A 16,943-nucleotide genomic window follows, 5' to 3' on the forward strand; every position below is an offset into this window, starting at 1 on the left:
GATAATGGTAAGAACAATAATGCCATGTGCCCCCCACACTTCCATACAGAGAGGGACTGTATAGCATGCAAGCTGCTTTCACCAAGCTCTCCCTACAACAACCAGAAAACCTCAGAGAGAAAATACAGGAGTGCCTTTTGCAAGTGCACAACTGCAGACTTTGGCCACAGTTGCTATATGCTGTTTTTTTGCTGGGCATTTGAAAGACAGATTATTCACCACTCTCTTTTCCCCTCAAGCGCTATGACTATTCTAGCTACTAGTATATTGCGTGTTATTTCTTTAATATTTTGAACTTTATTCCAAAGGGCAGAAATCAAAGCTGACAGGACATCAAGACAGCATGCTCAACAATTCAAACAACAAAATAATTGCAGTCCTGTGCATGCACCAGATCTGAGCATGATGAGTATGCATGGGGCACACGTGCACACACGCTCACAAGCACAAGGGTTTGTAACCTGATTTTCAGAGGTATTTGTAGTTCACGTCCTCATGCTCCTTTGATTAAAAAAGCAACAATGAGGAACACAAATCTGCCTAGTAAAAACAACAGCAGCAAAAAGATCTTTAGAAAGCTACCAACAGTTTATAGCACTGTAAGTTACTGATGCCGCATACACTTCCTCACCACCAAAACGTGCCCAAAGAGCTTGTCTGCTGGTCCCCATCAAGCCCTGAACCCTGCCACAGGAGAAAGGAAGTTCCACAGCACTTGCTGCAAGGATTCCTCTCACCCTCTTCCACTGAGGGATGGAGCAAGGGAGCAAACTGAAATCCTGGCTGGGAGACAGAGCCCTTCCCAGCTCTGCCACTGAGCGGCTGCGTAACCTTCAGCTTCACCTTTCTGTCGCTTCCCTTCGCTTCACCTTTCTGCATCTAAAGCAGCACCGTTAGATTTAATGCACATTGCAAAGTTTCCCTGCTCTCAGTTGCTTAAGCTGCAAAGCCGGGACTGCCTCTTGGAGAAAGGTAATGGGCTAAAAACTGAAGTTTTGAGTCCAGCTCAGTCCTGGTTCTGCCAGAACGCTCGTGACCTTGGGCAGCCTGCTCGCTCCGCCTCGCCGCCCCGTCTGCCGCGCCGGCCTCACGCTTTGCTCCCCACACTCGTCCACCTGGTCTCCTCTGAGAGCGACCCTTCAGGAAGTACTCGGCGGGGGGGAGGGGGTTGTTTTTATTTTTATTCTGCACAGAGCTATACAGAATCTTTTTGTCAGAAGGAACTTGAGACATGGATTTAATACCATTAATAAAATCCCTGTGGAGGTAGGAATTTCAGTGAATGAAATTTCCAGATCGAGAGGCTTTACATGCATAAGCTGCTGTGCAGAAAGGCTGAAACTCCCAGACCCTGCATGAGACTGACTATTCTGCAGTCCCGCTCCACACACCAAAACACTCCATTTGTCAAGTCTGGAGAACACCCACTCTCATTTAGGTTCCCCATTCCCTTATATCTCCTATACAACCACATCAGAGGTGTCACAGATACATGTAAACATAGATCCAGGGATACAGCTCCTTCAGGTCTCCTCTTTGGTAACAGCGGGCACCGATCAGACACCATCACTGGACACACAGGGATTGCAAAATCTTTCTTCTCCCCGTCTTCCTACCGGTTCTTCAACCTTTCCCTCTTCTCACCTTTCTAAGTTTCTCATCTTATTTACTTCCTGGAGTGTTCAAAGTTGCACAAGGCAGGGAAAAATGGCACAAGAACTTTGGGAGAAAGGAGGACCATCCAGAGTTCCCTTTCCAGCCTCTTCATCCTTCTCCAGCCTGTGGGGCAGCATTTGGGAAACATCTCCCACCGTCTGCTCTTTTGGGGTCTGACGTGGTGCAGGAGGCAGGTGATGTCCTGCCCTCCTTGCCTCCCACCACCAGCCACAACTTGCAAAGCTCTTGTATTTTACACACACGGGTCTTACCATTCGGAGACAGCATCAATGCGCAGCAAGGCTGTGTAAGGCTAGTGCTACACACAGATAAGGCATACTGCAAATTTTCAGTTGTAGCATTCGTTTTATATTTTAAAACCATACTTCCAAGAGTCAAGTACAAAGATATCAACTTTCTCTTTTACAAAAACAGGTTTATGGCCTGGTAAAACAAATGAAGAATGACTGAAAATTACCCCATAAAATGCAAGTCCGACACAAACATAAAAACATTTCTAAAAGTCAGACCTTTTAGCTAGTCTCAACATTTTTCAGTATCAGCTTCACTTTTAATTATTAATCTCGGAATCCACAGAGAGAAGTGAAAAGAACAGCCAGTAGTGCTAGAAGGCCAAACTACGTTTTTGCTCAGACACCATTCTGCTTGAGACACAAGGTCCCAAACTGGGGTCATCCGGCCCTCTCTAATTGAGGCACAACTACCAAAGGTTCCCCCTCCCCAGCCTATCCAAACATATACAAACTGTGATTCTGGGGGTCTTTTTTTATCATTTTAGGGTATTTGCATTCCTGTCAAGTACGGAACACCGTCCTCATTCCCATACACGAAGTCACTGCACTCATTGAAATTCCTCCATAAGTCACTCCTCCCTTTTCATTTATTAAGACCTTAAAGCAACACAACCATCAAGCTATTTGTATGCCTAAGCTAAGTGTTCTTATTATAATGGTTGCACTACTAGGCCATCCAGAATTTGATCTTTTCTGTTTTCATATTTTGTTATGTGTACAATGAAAATGTTTTTTCATACTCTTCTTGTCATTTATTTTTTCTCTAAAGTATCCAATGTATTTTGAAACCAATATAAGTGATAATAGAGATTTAAACATTGCCATGAAGGCATCACTATAAATGTGACATTTGGAATAATTCATTCAAGGTGTCTAGATCTAATTTAAATTCTTTCCCAATTTTAACCAAGGCTTCACAACCAGATGAACTTAAACCAAGGTGTATGACTTCACGGTACACTGGTAATCCATGCTAACTAGGAAATAAATTTTCAGTGATTAAGTTGAATTGTTCACACAAAATGCCAGCTTCAGCTTTTCACCCATACAAAATAGCTCGGAAAATATATACTGCATGTGTTTATTATAGCTACAGTTGCTATGAACATCTATAACTCTCCAACAATTTCTTTGATTTATGTTCAAAAACATACAGGGCATGAAATGATGCCTGCAACCTTACATTTCCCTCAAGAACATTGTGGGGAGAAGATATATTCCAAAACATCATGTTAGATTCCTTGTTATGTCTCCTTTTTAAAATAAATGTATGATAATCAATTACACATGCTTCAAAGCAACTGCCACTAGATCCCCCAACAGAAAAGCTGCTTTAGGAAAGTTCCATCTTCTTTTCCCTTAATGGTTGAGTAATAAGAGATCTTGCTCAAATATTAAGGGGAAAATCATGCTATAAAGGCTAGGCCCTACTCAATATGTAAATGCATGTGCAAGCTTGGGCATGCCGAGGCAAGACTTAGAACAAGGTTTTCAGAAAAGAAACATCGCTACTGTCCAATATATAGCGACAGAAGCATAAATGTGTGAAGATCTTAAACGTGATCTCCTCTTCATCTAGGCTTCTGCCAGTTTGTAGCAACTCCATTCGTGTCAAGAGAATGACACAGACTGGAAGGTAACGTATCAGGCCTGACTTTCCTTTCAAGCTCCATATGCAAAGCATTTGTTTAAGCAGCTCATCCAGTTATGGCTTCCACTGGAGCACAAACCTGCGAGTGTTTATAGGAACATCAATTAGGCTGGATGGGACTTCGGTCATTAGGCCCTGCGCAAGTAGGATGTGACTTTCCACGGCTGCCCGAGCTGCCCGCGGACGCTCGAGCGCGGGTTTCCTCGGAGTGCCGAGGCCACCAGGAATATTCCTTTCATGGCTCTCTTGGCTCCAGCACAGGGACAAGGCAGCAACCCGGCACTGCGCTGCAGACCTGGCAGACAAGATGGAAAACTGGACTGCACGGGACAAGCACCTCTAAGCAGGACTGACAGCTACCAGCGCCGAGCTTCAAGTGAATATGGAGCGAGCTGGGTCGGGGACTTGTTTTAAATAAACTGTGGCCCTGTTCTCCGTGGCAAGCGCGCCACGTCCATGTGCTAAATACGGACTGAGAAACACATGTGCTCATCTCACCCAGGTTTTCCTGCATTTCTTTGCATCAAAAGCTTCAAGAGTGCCAGCTCGTGCGAGAGGAAATATTTGCGTGGGCTCCCTTTTAGCAGAGCCCCATTTTACCCCCCAGTCAGGAGGACCTGACGGAAGAGGGGCCTTAACTGGATGCGCTGCCTATTGCCCAGGTAGCCCCAGCTAGAGAGCATCAACAGTTGCGCCCCTATTTTCACAGCGGGAAATAAGTGGGTACTTGCTGCACAGGAATAATCAAGAGGAATCTAGGTCAAAATCCAAGCAAGGCTGCTCTGTCCATTTGACGAAACCCACATGCAAACACAACCCCAACGTAAAAACAAAGACCTTATGTGTAGCAGCTGTATCACTTAAGGTGGCTAAATAAGTGTGAGAACATTAGCCTGCCCGGAGTAAAAGACACTATTCCTTTCGTTTGACTTTTGAAGAGGCATTTAAAATCAATAAAAAATTGCAATATTACGAAATTTTATAATCATTATTTCAAGCAGGCAGGCTTGAAAGGGTCTCTTGTTCATGGGTAAATCTTCAGTTAGTTTTTCTAGTACCAGTGGTTCAATCGAAAGATTCGCCAACTGCCCCCTGGAGAAAACTGAAGATCTGCATTTAAATGGAGATATAGTATTTCCAAATGCACGGTACCTGGAAGGCAGATACTGTCAAGGTTTCTTAGTGAGTGGATCTCAAATTGTATTAGGTACATTTCAGTGCTGTAACTATCCCCATTTCACAGGACTGCAGCTATCTCTGTATCACTTTTTGCTGCGTGCATACTTTGCAATATTTGTCCTGATAACTCAAAATTAAACGCCGGTCCACAACAAAGCCCTCCCGCACTATCAACATGAAATTACAACCTCATGTATAATTTTCTGATATGCGCAATGAAGACTATATTAGATAGCTTGGCTAGAAATCTTAAATAATTGAAAAGTATGATGACTTAATAGAGCAGTGAGCTTGGTTTACAATGCAGCCAATTTAGAGCCATAAAAACACTGTGTAAAATTTTTATCTTGTGGTTGACCATTACATATCCTATTTATTATTCCAAAGTATTTTAACAGCATTTTTCTTCATTAATGTGGCTTCTGGCATTTAGCACTCACTTTCCAAATGCACGTGACTTTCCTGAGGGAATTTTAGAAACAAAAAATTGAAATTTCGAAGATTACTACAAAACTGTTCTTGTTGTCGCAACATGCATTTTTGCACATTCCAGCCTGAACCGATTTAGTGCCCTGTAAAGTGCGTCCAAAACCCCCGAGACTTAAATATAATAAATCAAAGTTAGATACGTAAAGTTAAAAAGACTGGTGTAACTACTGATCCTGACACATCAGAGAGGCAAGAAAAAGAAAAGAAAAAAATCAAACCTCATGAATACTTTGTTGCTAATATACCTGAGTTCAAAGAGCAGGGTTCCTCACAGGAAAAACGTTAATTTTCATATCAGAAAATCATAATAACCTTCCAGAAAAGTTTTAGGGAGCAGGCAACGAAGATGAATGCACAGTTCGGAGTGCAAAAGGCACTCGTGATCGGCTTTAAGCACACAGGCATTAGTCTCAGCAGCCCCTTGCTGAAATTCAGGTTGCAATTGAAATGTCCCTGTAAACAAGGTTACTGGGAACGGACCGAGATATCCTTCTCTGCAGCACCTTCACGGGGAGCCCTTCAGCTGTCTACTTAGTTTGTTATACCTTATCTTGCAGCCCTGACATTCTCATGCTGATTCAAATTCAGGATTCAAAATGAAAGATGAAATATCTCTAGGATCACTTAATATTGAAATATTGTTGCAGTAATAAGTGGCGCTAGGCTCGAGATAGGGATACTCCAGTGGTAACCTTTTAATTTCTGGGAAAGCGCGTGGAAGAGCCACGATGCTGCACGCAGAGCTAATGCGATCGATTTGTTTTCCGCGTTTTGATAAGGAGCAGCCGAGCGCTGTGTTTACCTTCCCCTGCCCGGCGCCCCGTTTAAACTGCAAAGTCCTCCAAAAAGAGACCTGTCAGATTCCAGTACGGGCACAAAAACCTTATGGATCCTCCCCTACATACACGCCAGCTACGCTGATACTTCCAAGGCAAGAAAGAGCAGAACCGTGAGTCATTTCTTCATGCAAAGTCGCAGGGTATTTTTGGTGGGAATGCAGCATAGCGCACGCACCATCCCACGCAGGTTATTCCGCAAACTATCCCCCTTTTAAAGGGGAGCACACATGTGCTACACAAGAACGCTTCATGCTCTGGGGTAGAACATGAAAGCAAAACTGTATCAGATAAGTTTCACAGTTCATATTCAGAATGGGGAGAAGGGGGATAATTAATGCTTAAAACTTAGGAGGCCTTATACAGAGGTCATTGCCTCCCGCTCCCAAGGCAGTTATAAGGTGGGGGCAGATGGTGCATTTTGGTGGTTGTTGGGTCTTGCTGCTGCAGCTCAAGTCTCCTGGCAGCAGGATGGCGGAGAGGGGGCGGCGGGGAAGAGGGAGAAGGAGCGAAAACCGAGCTCCTGGGTGCCATCCCACCGTTCACCTACATTTCTGCCTCCTTTATCTGCTGCTCGTTGACTTGCCTCCCCCGTTACTTAGTCATCCCCGAATCGCGGCCCTCCGCTCTTCGCGTTACCCAGAGCGAGTGCCCCGAGCGCTGCCCCCTTCAGCACATGTCCTCCCTGGCACCGCTCGCTCCTCCGGAGCGCGAGGGCCCGAGGGGGAGAGAAAAATCAAAATAATAATAAAAATAAAGGCTCTTGCAGGCGGCTCGTGCTCAGGCTGGACTCGCTCCTCCGAGGCGCGAGGCCGGGCCGGCAGGGCCGGCGCCGCCTCCTCTCCACTCACTTCGCGGGGTCCCGCGGCTGCGGGGCGGGCGGCAGCGGCGCTGCCTCCCCGCAGGCCTCCGCGGAGCCCCCGGGCCGAGGCGCGGAGCCCCCCGGGGCGCCCCGGGCTCCCCCCGGCCCAGGGCCCCGCGGCCGCGGCCACACGCGGCCCGGCGGGCGCCGCCGAGTGCGGCTGCCCCCTGCGCTCCCCGCGCAGCCAGCGCGGAGCCGTCCCCAAACTCTTGCACTTCCTCGGCACTGTGCAGAGCCGGGGGGGACGGGGGCAGGACGAACTGCCGGGCTCCGTCAGCAGGGAAAAAAAAAAAAAGAGAGAGAGAAAAGAAAAAGAAAAATCTTCCCCCCCGCCAATAATTTTAAGTAATTGCCAGAGAGCTGCAAATCAACCCCCCACCCCCACCCCGGCTGGCTGCTTTTTATTCACCTGATTTTTTTTTTTTCGGGGACCGACTCTGGGCAAGTGCAATGGGCCAGCTCTGAAGGTGGCCGGGGGGAGGGGGGCTGGGGGGGCTCCGCTGCTGGCGCCGGCTCCGGAGCGCGCCCCGCCGCAGGGCCCTGCGCAGGGTGCGCGGCGGCGCCAAGGTCGCCGCGCGCGTTACCTGGTCAGCGCGGAGGCGCAGGCGGCTCTAGTCAGGTGAGTCGTCGGGGCTTTTAAAGAAGCCGGCGCCGGTTTCTTTGCTAGGAAAGTCTAACACACCATGCAGGGACATTGCAAAATCTTTAACACACGCCTCCTTTCGCCGGGCGCCCGCGACCTCCGCGGCCGCGGGGGGGGACGCGCGCGGGCGGGCGCGGGCCGGGCGGCTCCGCGGCGGCTCCGCGGGGCGCGCGGGCGGCGGCGGCGGCGCCGGGCGCGGAGCGGCGGCCCCGGCCCGCGCTGCGGCCGCCCCGGCGGCGGCTCCCGCGGCGGCGGCGGCGGCGGCGGCGGCCCCGGCCTCCCTGCCGCTTTGGTAGCGCCGCTCCGCACTCGGCCTGACCCGGGACGTCACGCCGCCTGTCTGTTTTCTCAATGATAACTTGGCAGGAGGAAGGGGGAAGCGGCCGGGTTTTTCTTGGGCTCGTGACCGGGTACGTGCACGTTTCTTTGCATGCATTTTAAAAATAATAAAAATATATTTTTTTGAAAAAAAAAAAATAATAAAACCGCAGCTGTGGTGCGGGCGCGAGCGGCGGCGGGCGCCGCGGAAGGAAGGCAGGCAGGCAGGCAGGAAGGAAGCGAGCGCGCGTTCATCTTTTTGTCTTTCATTTTACCTTCAGGGTGACATTCAGTGCCAAGCGAGCCCTCCTGGTCGCCGCCAAGTGCCACCTGGAAAAAAAAAACACGGGGGCTGTGGGGATGGGGGGGGGAGGCCACCCTCAGCCTGCGCGGATGCCGGGCAGCCCTGCGGCGGCGGCGGGGGGGGACGCGCGCGCGGCCCACGCGGGGACACGCCGCGCACACGCGGGGACACGCGCCGCGGGGAAGGCAGCCCGGGCGCCACGTGGAGGGGCGGCAGCAGCCCCGGCCGGCGTGCGGGCCCCGCCGCCCCCCGGCCGGGCTCGGCGGTGGGGCGGGCCGGGGGCCCCGGCATGGCCGGGCGCCGGGCTGGAGCCGGGGGCAGCGGCGGGAACGGCGGCGGCGCCCGACACGTTTCCCGGCACAATGGCGGCTCCCGCACGGAAAGGCGAATCCAGGCGGGATGCAGCCGCCTTCCTCCGCATCCTCTGCCCTTCCTCTGCTGCTGGGTGCCGGAGCGCCCATTCCCGACAGCCAGCTGTTTCAGGGAGAGCTACGGAGCTTAGCCCTAGAGCGAGGGCTGAAGCCCCTTTGGCCACACGCATAATACTTGGGCACGGCTACGAGCGATGGCAGCCTCTACACGGGGTGACGAGACACCTTCATTTTCTTTTAGTGATGCCACTACTTTTAAGACGCAAAGCCCCTGCGAGCGCGTGCTTGGGCCCACCACATTCGGCAGCCCTTGCGCACATGGGCCTGTTATCACTCCCAAGTATCTGCAGAACTAGGCCTGCTGTAGAAACTGCCCCTAGCAGCTGAGATTCCTGTGCCTTTTGGGCCAAGGAGAGGTTAGGTGGGCGCTGGGAACATCCTGGGCTGTTGATACCGCTGTTCATATTGCGCATGGAGCACGGGGACTGCCAGGAGCGCAGAAGGTCGCGTTTACCTGCGCCGCGTTGCATCTCCTATTAGCCGTTTTTGTAACAAGTGACACTACTCCAGGCGCACACAAACAGCGCAGCAGAGTTCACAAAGGACATGGGCTGGTAGCAGGCCTGACACAAAACTGTTTTTTTCAGCTACATCCCTTTCATTTCTGCTCTTTGCTCCTTAATATTAGCATTAATACTTTCCTTTTCATTTAGTTTTCCTGATTTAAATATAACAGAAGGGAAAAATGCCTTTGTTTAGTACTGTTACTAATCCGGTTTTGCTATTCCACTTTTTTTTTTTTAAGGAAGATGAAGTCAGGGAGTAAGTACATTTACACCTTTTCTGTTGTTGGGTCCAGTGCTATGCAGAAGCACCTTATTTAAAATGGTGAGATCATCTCTTTTCAGTGGGAGAAAGAGTGGCTTTTTATTTGGGGGAGGGGAAGGACATCTTGGAATATGATCACGTACAAGCAGAAGTTTAAGGAGACTGAAATTGAAAGTACATTTGTTTTTAATCCAAGATACTCAAGATGCTTGGCTATGAAGACAAAAGTTTCATTTTTGTTTTTGCTTCCCTTCCCCTGCAACTGTTTTTTGAGATATATTTAGACTATTTTTTTTCCTCTCTTCTTTTTCTATAGAGTTACTATAGAGTTTGTTACTGGTAAGTTCTCTTTTTTTGGTAGACTTGAAAAGCACCGTGTACGGCTTGATTGATTCTTTATTTTGATGTTCATTATTAAGTGATGCTCTTATAAGAGCATGAAGTGTACGGCATAGCCCTCCCTGATGGGATTTCCAATTGCTCAATACCTCTCATCACAGGGAAGTTTTAGTTGTGATTGTTACACTTTTTAGGGTGAAATAGTTAATCAAGTTACTGTATTTGGAATGCATTTAAAGGAATATTAAAATGCATCTATTTCATTCAAACAAATAAGCAAATAGACAGCAAAACAAATATTAGTCAAATGAGGAAGAACTCATACATGGAGGCAAATTCAGCCCTAACAAAATCAACCGAGTGGTGCTTGTCTGCAGCATATTTAATGTGGCCTATGCAGTCACACAGACGACACTTGGTTTCGTTGTCAGAGGTTGCGTATTAAAAATGTGTGAGCCTTGCTTCTCCTCCAGTGTGATTAACCTCTGAAGTTAAATTGTCCATTCAGCTCAGTCCTACCACACACGCAATGTTGGTGTTTGCGCGCGCGGGAGATAAAGACGGGCCTTCCCACCCCGGCATTAGGCGCAAGGGACATAAATTGTGCCGGCCGCCAGGGTGTGACAGCCAGGACCTCAGCAGAACCTCTGCACAACTGGAAGGGTTCCTGCAAATCCGCTCCAGTTAATGGGCTGTGCTCAAGTCTCTGCTACCATCTTTCATTACTGCAGTTACTCATGGCAGAGAGAGTAAAGGACGGGTTGGTATGTCTCTAATCACACTTTCATTTGCTATGTAGATATATCTTAAGAGCGTCACAGCCCTGGAAAATTACGCTGGAATAAAGTAGGATATGAATGTAAAGCAGAGCTGTGCTCAGGTAACTCGTTGATTCTGCAATGGCAGAGCTCTTTCCTGGTTTCGCCTAATCCACCTTCAAAGTGGATTAAGATAATTTGAGAAAGGGAATTCTTATGCTGGCATAAGATTTGGCTACACATGGTTTTAGTCGAGAGTAATTACTGCAGGATAACTAATAAGTATTTTGGAGTAATTCTGAATGTAGACAAGCCCATAGTCCTGCATACGAAAACAACACGGAATTTAATCTTTATGTGTAATGCAAGGATAATTCAGCCCCAAATTTGACCTACTTACTTTCTGTTCATGAAACATATTTAATTTGTGATAGGTTTTTCTTTCTTAACAAAAACATTCACAACAGTTATGCATTTATGATCAGGTCCAGGGTAGCCATTCTATGTGTACTCCACAGAAAATAAACACTTTAAACAACTTATACTCTGGATATATTCTTAGGCCTTTAGAAGTGGCCAGGAGATTCCTTACTGGAGAAATATCAGGTTCTCAATTGTAAATATTTCTGGTGAGTTCTTACAAAGAAAAGGAAAACAAACCAAAAAGGTCTGCTGTAGCTTAAACACCCAGGATCCACTTGTTCTTTAGACAGCTTTCCGTTTAAAGCAATATTCTCTAGGTGAAGCACCTGTTTTAAGTCAAAAGTATTAATTCTGTCACAAGGAACCTACTACAGACTTGCACAGGATGGTCTGCAGAACATTAGGGCTTTCAGAAGACACCTCAAGAATAGGGATCTCATTCTCAATTTACTCACAGGGATGCGCATCAGGAGGAACTCAACCACACCACTCCAGAATTGATGCCAAAGAGATCAGCAGCAAATACTGTTGCACCACTACTGGTGTATAGGAAAATTACAGAAATGGTAATGAGAACATAAAAAATTCCTTGCAATTTCATGCCAAGTAGTGAGTTCTTTAAATGTCATTCTGTCTCGCTCTGTGCCAGAGACCTCCCTGGGAAGAGAGGTTGCTCCATCCCATCAATTAAGACTCCTAAAATTTAAAACCAATTCTTTGAGGGAGGAGGGGAAGGGAAAAAGAAAAAAGTGGGAGAGAAGCGATGTAAGCCCAGCTAGTAAAAAAGCCAGTTTTTGAAGAGATGCATAAATACGAGAGCTCCATAGTTCTATTCACTGACCCCTTAAGCACTGGCACAGGAAAAGCCAATAGAAGCGATGAAGATGTATGGGAATAAAATCCTTACTTTGTGCAAAAGACTGTAATGCAGGAAGGCAGAGAGTACCCAGGGATCTTCCTTTATGCAAACTAAAGCAGCCTTGCCACTCCACGTAACGGGAGGCGACGCCGCGGATGGGATTCCTGTTCTTAAGCTCGGGTTGTGCTGATGAGCTTGGCTTTGCTGGGCTGGACTTGGGGTGAGGGGAGGAGGAGGTGGGTTTCACCTTGCACTGTACCTGCTTATTTGAGAATATGGTAAGAAAATAAATATTAATTCAATAAAAAATGAATAAAGATAAGAAATCAAATTCTTCTTGAATTCTGTCTTTTTGGGTGACTGACTATGGGTCTAGTCTTGTTATTAAGACTCAGCTTAGTCTGAGATTGAAAGCAGTGGGAGTTTTGGACTGATCTCGAATCACACTTGTATAAATGATTACATTATTTTAAACTCTGCTTCCATTGAAAGTTCTCTTGGGAACTGGAGCCACCTGCAGCAACAGGGTATCCCTGGCTTTACCACCCCTTGTTATTACAGGGAAATAACTGATTCAGGAAGGAAGACGTCACTGGAGAAGATGTCATTAAAATCTGGACATCTCTGAGATGATGGAACAACACCTATGAGAGGAAATCTCAGGGCAGAGTTGGTGGAATAAAATGGAAGGATCCTCTACGAGAGTTGGTTAGTAGCACCAATGTTCAGTACAGCCGGGGACTGATTTGGTTTTTATTCTGACAATGTGAATTATGCATTAAACAAAACTAGTGAGTGTACTTTCCTTTTGATGTTTAAGTGTACTCATCTCTAATGAGAGTTCAGACATGAGCATTGCAACAAATCCCTGAGTCATGTGAATTTATACTGTTTTTTTCTCTGTGGTAATGATATTCTACATGGGTTACTCATGTCTGTACAGTGTAACATACCCATAAATCAAAAAGATGAGGAGTTTGTGTTTGTTTGAACAGCTGGCTTGTACACTAGCAATAATGCAATGCTAAAAATTAAATTTGTCAGAGATCAGAATTAGAAAGAGGGGGATCCTCACCTAGCTTCAGATGCCAATCATTTCAAAATAAGAAAGCTCTCACTTTTGCAGTCTGAGTTCTCATAATAGTAAGTCAAGCATTAGAGGAATTCGATCCAACTCTGTGAAGGAGTAAAGAATTCGGTTTTCTAGAGATTGATGAAAGCTGTCAGACTGCAATCAGCAAGTAACAATATGACATATACATAGCAGACAAGGACTACGGTGCTAAATGCTGCCTTTCCTGATCCCCTTGATAGACAGACTGGGGTGCAAGGCTGAGCAAGTCCAATTCTAGAACTTGCTCATCCCCTTTCTCCCTATATCTCATTCCCTTTCTTGTTATTTTAACGTTAATCACAAATATTGCATTTCATGAAAACATAAAAACGCAGTGCATTTGTGTAACTGCTAAAATGGTTATTTAAAAAAAAATAGAATTTAAACCCCACCCACCTCTCACACTTCACATGGATGTTAAAACCACCAGTCATTTTTCACTGTTAACAGTCTGCACTTAAGTGGTAATGCTGGATGCACCAAGAGTTTTCTGAAGAAAGTACACAAACACCACAGGGTTTGATGGGCCTGATTCCTATCTATGCTGACAGGTGCTGGCTACAAGATTTCCAAGATGCCTCCTGCCTCTCCAAAACAGATTTCAAAGCCAAAAGTTACAGAAGAGGCATGGCTGCCAAGAAGGTATTGCATTTAAATGGCAGATAGGCTTTGATTCAGGTCATATTCGGGAATTCTCAAAAGCCCATTAATGTGCTTAATTCTTCATGTAGAGTGCCAAGGGAGTCCCAGAAGGCAGAGATCCAGGCTTATCCCACATAACTCAGGGCTCTCAGAGCTGTGCTCATGCTCCCTGCTGCTCCCTTCCTCTAGCCTGAATAACCTCAAGCACTGATGGTAGCGCTTCAGAAGGAAGAGCCCTACACTTCAAAAGGGTTACGGGCTGGAAGGAGAGGAATACGGAAGCCCTTCCTCTCTTAACATGAATTCTCCAGTTGCTGTTATTATGTGAAGATAGGGCACTGGTACTATTGCAGTCAAAATGAAAGTGGCTGTGGCACTTCTTACAGCAAGCCCACACTGTCCATGTGAATTAAATCTTCTCTGACACTGCACACTTCATGTGCAGGAGGCACTCACTGGGTTAAGTCAAAAGATGAACGGATGCAAAGATGAATAGATCCAAATCTTGAGTCTTAATATTGGACTGAAGGATATCAGCTCTACCTGGACCCTGCTTGAAGCACATTTATGGTATGTGTCTTTATTTAAGAGGTCGGAGTCTGTATACAAAAACGTCTCAGTCTCTCCAGACACACAATCCCTGTATTTTCAAAGATGTGACATAGAGGTAGCAAATAGAACAGGGAGGCCCTAAAACTTGGCTGCACAGTGAGATGTCCTAATATGAGCCAAGGCTACAAAGCCTGTTAGACTGAGGCTCCGTGGGCTCCATTCAGCGCCCGGGAATGCAGGCTGGAAACACAGCCCTGTCATTTACCTTATGTGGTGCCCATGACAGACACTCCCTTCGAGGACCTTAAAGGAAACACACTGCTAGTGAGCCCATCCTTCCTTCCAGAGCTGCGAATCCATAGCAGGATCCATCACTAGGCCAGCTTTACATCAGTAATTCAGTTGTTTCTGACGCAAAATGATGAGAAGAGTGGAAAGGATCTTATTCCCAGGCTGATATGTGTGCTTATCCTTAACTGAGGGACCCCACGAAAACCCTGAAGTCCATTACTGTGCATGAATATTGTGTCATGGTGAAGGCTTATTCAGTAACTGGCTGTCGGAGTGACAAGATGGAGACAGATATGCAGCTGGTGAAAGTCGGCCTGGCTCTAGGGAAAGGAGTGGAGCCATGCCAAGTTATCCCAGCTGGCAAGCTGACCTTCGGGAGGGTTTTTTTGTTTGTTTGTTTTGGGGTTTTTTTTTTTTTTTTTGTGGGGGGGGGTGGAATTGTGATAATCATATGCAGCAATAGCAAGACAATCACACGATTAGTAATAAACATCTATGTGGTAGTCAAGATAAAGGAGAACCAATGTGAAATCTTGAGCAGTTAAATCCCACAGTCACATCATGTATTTCAACATTGGACCACGTGGATAACTGCCCGTTTTCTTGCCTGTTTTTCCTGAGGACCCCATTACGGCTGCACCCTTGCTCTCCTCCTCAGGAGCTGATGTCCTGGTGAAAGTTCCAGGGAGAAGAGCAAGAGGCTTCTCCACAGCTAGATGGGTAGATGTGAAGGCAAAGAAATGAATTTTAATGACAATTTTGAGGCTCTTCAAATTATTTTAGGGGGAGCACAGAAATTAGCAGGGCTATCCACTGCCAATAGCTGCACACTCTCATATCCTGCTTATATAAGCAGAAATTTTTGATTTATTCATGCAAAAAGCTGAGCACCCAAAGCCTTCTATTACAACACTAAGGGCAGGGTAAGATATTTGTGTGATCAGGACTCAACTCTGACTTGCTCCAGTGTCACTACAGGGCAACTCCTGTGGAAATTAAGGTGAGTGTTCCAGATTTATCCTAGCAGAGACATGCTTCTGACAGATATTTATGGTATAGTACCACTTGTTCACAGTAAAAAACTATTTTTGTTATGTTCTGTAAAAAATAAAATATTAAAGAAAAACACTAAATGAGAAAGTTCCTACATCAAACCCTTACAAACAAGATGGCAGAGGGAGCACAGCAAGTGATGGGACATTCCGGGAAGAAAGAGTAATTGCAATAGGAGAAATCGGAAATTTAGAATAAATATCTATCTACAGAAGACAGAAATTGTTTATTTCCTATCTAGCTGTATTTCCATGGTAGTCCCAAACCACAGTTCATTAACAGTGTATAAATATAAAAGTTACAATGCTTTAGAAGTGTTATTATATAAAAGAAAATGTGTTTTAGCTTAGCTAAATCTATTTAGAAAATACTGTAGCAATTTAGTAGATTGTTTTGAAATAAGCTGAGCAGTTGTTTAAAAAAAAAAAAAAGTGTTGAATAAGATCCAGAGAGGAATCAACTCCCCAAGCTATAGATATCTACTTGTAGATAATTAAATAGAAAATAATAGATGCTTCAAAATAATGCCAGTTATTTAGTCTGCCCTGTTGCTAGAGTTTCAGGCAATCCTACCAAAGCAGACACCCACTGTCTTTCCTATTTTGGACTGGACCACCACAGCCTTGGGCAGGCTGTGAAAGGCACCAGGCCTTCTGCATGTCACTCCTCTGCCCAGAATGCAGCTTCATCCAAGAAAAGGACAAGGATGAAGGACAGACCAGTCCTTGGGCCGCACGGCACAAAAGCCGATAGGAGAGGCCTGGGCAGGCAGGGAGCCATCCAAGGATGCCCTGTGGTCCAGCTGCACCATCTCCTTGGACCTGGTCTCTACGAGAAAAGGCAGGCAGCAACGCTTGGAGGGCACATTCCTTGCGACCTGCACCTCTATTGCCTTTGCCTTCCGGTCTGCTCTGCTGATGAGATGCACTGTAAATTTGCAGTCTAGAGTTTGTGTCCATCAGCACAGTATAAAGCATTTGTAAAACATCCAGTCTTCTTCAGACTGAGGCCCCTTTTCATTTTAGTCGCTGGAGAATTAATGAAATCTCAAGTGAGCTTTATATTATTGATTCTGATACCAAACCATTGTTTTCTATCTGAACAATATACAAGCTACTGCAAGTTTGCTTGTGTACAGTATTTTCTCTATTCATTTATTTCAATAGGAAAATTTATGCTAAGAGATTTTTTTTTCCACTGTACTATGGTGTGCTAGGCACAATTCATCACATTAGGGCAGTTCTACTATTTAGGAGACTTCCCCATGATGTTTTCTACCAGATTTCTGCTGAGAAAAAAGCCACTGGCTCAAAGTCTGATTGAAGCTATCCCAAGAATTTCTGTGAGTACTATATTGGCCCCCTAAATTTATCATGTTGGCAGTTGGGAAAAGGAATATTCTCAAAGTGGCAGGCTGCTCGGGAGGATAGAAAACCCAGGGAAAGGGGAGCAATTTGTGTT

General features: G+C 46.1%; 1 protein-coding gene across 2 annotated transcripts in view; it reads right to left on the reverse strand.

Moving 5' to 3' along the window:
• The window catches only part of ESRRG (estrogen related receptor gamma), a 363,399-nt gene extending 355,052 nt beyond the window's left edge, over window positions 1-8,347 (reverse strand). Inside the window, exon 1 of one of the 2 annotated variants that reach the window (XM_088532075.1) lies at window positions 8,224-8,347. The gene's annotated coding sequence lies outside the window, so the exon portion shown is untranslated. Of the gene's footprint in view, window positions 1-7,571; window positions 7,709-8,223 lie in introns of those variants that run through there. The other variant, XM_088532066.1, reaches the window with a different exon arrangement.
• Between the last annotated feature and the right edge of the window lie 8,596 nt (window positions 8,348-16,943).

This window comes from Tinamus guttatus, unplaced genomic scaffold (genome assembly GCF_059628265.1).
Source record: "Tinamus guttatus ecotype Peru unplaced genomic scaffold, ASM5962826v1 Tinamus_guttatus_pri_ptg000033l, whole genome shotgun sequence".
NCBI lineage: Eukaryota > Metazoa > Chordata > Aves > Tinamiformes > Tinamidae > Tinamus > Tinamus guttatus.